At 44.8% G+C, this 6,000-nt stretch overlaps 1 protein-coding gene across 15 annotated transcripts in view; it reads right to left on the bottom strand.

The window, feature by feature from the left end:
- The window catches only part of Foxp1 (forkhead box P1), a 524,457-nt gene that overhangs the window by 35,348 nt on the left and 483,109 nt on the right, over nt 1-6,000 (bottom strand). The gene's annotated exons all lie outside the window — the stretch shown is intronic.

The following is a 6,000-nucleotide window of genomic DNA, read 5'->3' on the forward strand; positions in this document are numbered from 1 at the left end:
ATGCTAGACTTCCTTCCCTGCCGCTCTAGGGCACGGACCCCTTGCTCACTCCCATCCAGGGCTTCGGTACAGTTAATACATGGGAAGTAGGGCAGTGTGCATGAAATCTAATTACTGACACTCTCCTCTAGGCCCAGCCTTTCAAACAGGGGCTGATGGACTCGGTTCAGTCGCCCCTTTTCCTTCTACCTGCCTGCTTGCTCTGTGTGTGTGTGTGTGTGTGTGTGTGTGTGTGTGTGTGTGTGTGTGTGTGTATACACAAGCACGCACGCTCTGCAATTGAACCCAAGGCTCAATGCATGTGACTCTAACACTCCGCCAACTGACCTACACCCTCAGCCCTCACCTTCTTTCATGGTCAGTCTAAAAGATTCGAGGGGCTGGAGGAAATCTGTCCCGAAACACATCCCTATGGTACACAATGAAAACACATCATCTCCGGAGGACATAATCTACTGGAGAGGATGAAAAGTGGATAACGTGGCGATGTCTTATGACTTATCTTTCTACTTTCTACCACCACTCCCTGGGATTAAAGGCTGGCTTTCTGGGATTAAAGGCGTGTCACCATGCTTGGCTATTTCCAATGTGGCCTTGAACTCACAGAGATCCAGAGGGATTTCTATCTCTGGAATGCCAGGATTAAAGGTGTGTGCTATCACCGCCTACCTAGTGGCTTTTCTGTTCTCTGACCCCAGAAGATGGCACCCACGCCATTCTCATCTTCCTAAGAGAGGTCGATACAAATGGGCGTCTTTTTAGCCTGTAATTTTAAGTAATTCCTTCTCCTAACATGGAATTATGTCCTGTGCACTGTACATTTTTGTGTGTTATCTCATCTACAGCTTAAGAGCTGAACAAACTGATATGCACGTCACCAGCTGGGTTCACCCAGTTGAAATAGTAGAGAATGTACACACACTCAGCTCACACTGGCAGCCAGTGGGTCCCGAGCCCTCCGAGAGGCATCCTGTGTTTCTTGACTCTCCTGCCTGTATCATGTGGGGTAAGCTATCCTTACTTTTAACACATTACTAGTTCCTGCACCTGGGTCCCTCGGTCCTGGGAGGGGCAGGGTGGAGGGAAGTTTATATATTTTATGATGTATGCAAGGCCATAACTTTTACCCCTGCAATTCCATCTCATCCTTTTATATATCCCCCCCCCACAAAAATCCATCCAAAGAGAACATTTAACAGATGGAATAATGAAAATGTACCTTCTGACCTTAAAAAAAAAAAGCCCTTGACCCAAATGACTTCTGTGGTCCACGCCTCTCTTGCTATGAAACATTACATCTGTGCATATGACCTCCCAGAGTTCATACAGGTTGGCTCCTAAGTAATAGCTGGTGTTGACCCTTAGGAACTCCATGGGAAAGACATTCTAACTGGCTCTTAAGGAGTGAAACAAGGAAAGAAATGTCCAAAATCTCAGATCATCAACTCAGAGATCTTTTTGACTCTCTTTGCCTCTCCATGAGACCAGGACAAGGGCAAACTTGGAGTAGAATTGACCCACCTTCCCTGCACTGCTAAGAAAACACTCATTATGAACTCCAAGATACACACCGCCCTTGCTTTGTAATTGATATGTTGGCGAAAATGCGGGCTTTGTGAATCCAGTCATATTTTACCTCCACGGTGACGGGGAAGCTCTCATGTACAGTGGTGGTGAGAGAACCTCATGGGTTTTTCCATCTGGTTGCAGTGGAGACGGCATTAAGAAGGGAAACAGCGCTAGCCATTGCCTCTTGAGGCTAACCAGTGGTTAAGCTCTTCAGAGAGCTGTGAGAGATGGAGCAGAGACACGAGGATCTTCTGTTCTGGGTCCACTACAGACCGACGGTACCATACAGGTACACAGAGCAGCACTCAAGGGGCCTCTGCCAGCCTCGGTTCCTTCTGGATTTGACTCATCCTCCTAGTCATCCTGTAGTCTTTATTATCCACTCATTTAGATGTAAGGAATCATCACCCATGCACATGCTAAGATCCAGGGTGAGCCCATGTGAAATGGGGGACAAAGGAGTGGCCTCTGCCGTTGCCAACATAAAGCCCGTGAGTTAGTTGGCAGGTTATGGGAGACGTGTGAGCCTAATACAGCATCATTTTTTTTTGGGGGGGGGGGATTGTTTAAATCTTAACTGTTTGAACTAACCTTGCTACTGTGCTACAAATACTTCCTAAGTTTACGCTTTAATAACTATCGATTTTATAATAAACTTTGAGAAACTAAGAGTTCCCTGGACTGGGAAAGAAATGTCTTACGTGAAAAGAAGCAATTCCTTGGACTAGTGCTGTGCAGTACACTTCTTCTAGAGCAGGGACTACCCTGGGCTGTGGCTGAGAGTGGGAAATCATGGGCACGGGGACTAGCAACAGAGAGGCTGTCCCAGGCCAAGTCTGCAGGTCCCTGCCTGCCCCCACTGCCTCTGGTTCTCTGGACATCATGATTTGGAGTTAAGTAAATGAAAGTGGACATTCCCAGGTTGAGTGAGAGCTGTGAGGCATGCCTGTAATCCCAACACACTCAGGAGGCTGAGGCAGTCAGATTGCAGCGAGTTCAGGGACAGCTTGGACTGTATAGTGGGAACTTGTCTCCTGAATCAAAACGCAACGTAATAAAAAGTAGTACACTTATAACGCAGATATATGCAATGGCAACACACACACACACACACACACACACACACACACACACACACACACACACACACACACACACACACACGGGGATGCTGAACTTTAAAGAAACGGGAAGCCAACGAGAGCTCCAACTTGAATCACATTGCTCATCTCAAAGCTCCCAAAGTTGCTAGGCTTGCAATCAGAACTCTTTCATCTGGTCTTCAGAAGAGTTCTGAATTCTCAGGGAAAGGGTTTGAGCATAAAAACTCAGGCCGGGGATGTAGCTCAGTGGTAGAACACTTGACTTGCATCTGCAGAGCCCTGGGTTCAATCCCCAGCACCACAGAAACAGGACAGGCTAGCAACTATGAACATCTTTTGTTAGGCTGTCTGACTGAGCAATAACAGATGCATAACATCTGGTTTTAGCTGGTCCCTTTCCAGCACTGGCATCATCTTTTGAGTAAAGTTCTGCTGCTGTGAAGAACATGGGTCAACTAGCTAGCCAATGGCAGTCCCACTTGTTATCTGTGAGATGGTTTTTCCTGTTGTTGTTTGTTTTTTGAGACAGGGTATTACTATGTAGCCCTGGCTGGATTAGAATTCCCTATGTAAACCAGGCTGGCTTTGAACTCTCAAAGATTTAACTGCCTCTGTCTCCTGAGTGCTGGCATTAAAGTTGTATACCACCATGCCTAGCTCATCTACAGTTTTGGAAGATTTATTTATTTTATTTATAATTTGTGTGTGTGTGAGGGTGTGTGTGTGTGTGTGTGTGTGTTATGTGAGTTTATGTGCACCATGCGTGCAGGTGCCTAAAGAGGCTATAAGAGTATGTCAGATCCCCTGCAACTGGAGTTACAGACAGTTAGGAGCCACCGAGTGGATACTGGGAATCCTGGTCCTTTGCAAGAGCCATTAAGAGCTCTTAACTGGTGAGCCACTCACTGTCTAGCCTTCCACTTGTCATCTATTTTATAGTCCAAGTTTCCCTGTAGAATATAAGGAACAGGAGGGCAGCTTTAGCCACTCCAAACTACTCCCATCTCCATACCACTTCATAGAGCCTCCAGAAAGGTCCTAGCTCCGTAAGAAGATGAAGAAATGAATGGGTATCCCGGAGGCCAAGGTGGGCAAGCGCTTGCCTTAGGAAGCCGCTGGAATGGCGGGCTGACTGGTGTGGGACTGGAGGTTTTACCCGCTATGGCTAAGGAGGCGTATGGAGGGGAAGGCAGAACATAGACACCCGGGGGAACGAGAGACGACTAATAATATAATGAAATTTCTCGTCCCTATGGCCAGGGGTTGTTTGGCATACTTCTATAACAACCAAGTGGTAAATGTTTTCAGCTTTGTAGCCCACAGGGGTTTCTTGTGCAGTGACCAGCTTCTATTTCTGTGGAGTACAAAACAACCACACAGTATCAGTAAATGGGCTTTGGCCTATCTGTATCTCCATATAATGTAATGTACAAACAATAGAATGTGAGTTTCATGCAATTTCCACCTCTCATGAAACATCTCTCTCTCTTTTCCCCCAACCACTTAACCACCTTTCTCAGACTATGAGGTCATGCCCAGTATCTACAGTTTGCTAACTCCTACCAAGCTCCATGCATCAGTTATATCAGCTCTTAAGCTGAGAAGAAATGGGATCCACAGAACCATCTGACAGCAACTGTCCATCAGAACACTGTGGCTGACTGACAGCCACTGTCCATCAGAACACTACGGCATCCCAGGGAGGGATCCACCACATAGGTTGGCTAACTTCCAGCCAAATCATCTTTGTTTTCTCTCACCCCTGAAAAACCTGCCTTTGGTTTGATCAAGGCTGAAGGCTGTAATCTCAGAACACACGAAACCTGCAAAGAGTCCAGTATTCCTCTTCTACATGTCTAGTCCTAGGCCACACCCACCAAAAATCATCAGAGGAGCTGCCAGGAGATAATAGCCTGGACGACGGATGGTTCACTCTGCCCATTCTCCTGACCTTCTTCTGTGGAGAGTGAGAAATAACTGATAAAGTAGATTCCCTGTTCTCTGTGTTCCCTAGTAATTAACAGTGGTCCACGATCAACCATGCAGACAGACAGAAAGACCTACCTGGGCAAACTAAGACAACTTATTCATGCCCATCAGAGGAATTTAATCTCATAGCAAATAAATCAATCTGGAGACATGCATTATTTTGAAAATACTACCACCAATAAATACATAGACCTTGCAGGCAGGAAGAGGTAAAGTCTCTATTTGGTGGAATCCACTTTTGCCAGGTCTGAGTTTTATATAAATGTGGGGAGTGGGTTGATCCTACTATTCACTTTTCTTCTCTATAGATATGCTCGAGTTAAATATGCTTCCAAAGACTGACTTTATGGCATGCTCTAACCTTGTACAAACATCTCACCATTTTCAGTAAGTTTATATTTGCTGTCTGAATAGGAAATATTAACGAGCTCAAGAAGATAACTTATGAGGAAAAAGTATTCTACCAAAATTGTAATTTGTCATATAAGATGATAACTAATTTTTTTTTTCTAAAAATCCTTTCTATCCTGAAAAGTCACAACAAAAAGTTTAAGTGTGTTTGGGCTGATTTTTCTCTGCAACTATTTGAAGCTGTAAATGACTTAACTCAGTAAAACTCCAAATGTAATTATCTTCTGTACTTAGCCTAGGGCTCTCCATATATCTCGCCATTGCTGCCTTGCATACAAAATAGGCTTTTCCATGGCTGGTACCAATATAATGTACAACATTGTTTTAATTTCCCCTCATCGGCTAACCTCTTGCCTACACTGAACCAGCCAGAGGAAGAAGCATCCGTGAGTCATCAGCCACTCAAAAGCATTCTGGAACTCAGTTGCATAAATGGGGTTTACAGGGTCAGGCTTTTGCAACTGTACATTTTAATAATCTCCATTTCTGACCCAATTTTTACTTTCAGAAACTAATTTTCGATTAATTACACCAAGAAGGAGATTACTGTTAAAATATGGAGGTGCCTCCACAAGTTCTACCCGTAAGTCGAACTTGCATTAAAAATGTCCCCAGCGCCCTCAAAGGCGATTCTTCCAGGAAAACTGCACACATTTACTCTTCAGTCATAAAACACATTCAACATAGCCCAGAGCATTTCCAAATATCGTGCTGCAGATAGAGTAAACATGCATATACCTTCTCTGCATTATAGATTAATATATATATGTGTGTGGACTTGAGATATACAGTGAACTCAATTCCTCTCAGTGAGAACAGAGAAAGGGGCCGAGGCCAAACAGGGACCCAATTCTCATACAGCTTCTACTGTGGCTTGAGAACACACATGTCTTTGTGTGTTCCCTCACCCATCTTCATCTCACACACT

The sequence above is a fragment of the Peromyscus maniculatus genome, chromosome 3 (assembly GCF_049852395.1).
Source record: "Peromyscus maniculatus bairdii isolate BWxNUB_F1_BW_parent chromosome 3, HU_Pman_BW_mat_3.1, whole genome shotgun sequence".
NCBI lineage: Eukaryota > Metazoa > Chordata > Mammalia > Rodentia > Cricetidae > Peromyscus > Peromyscus maniculatus.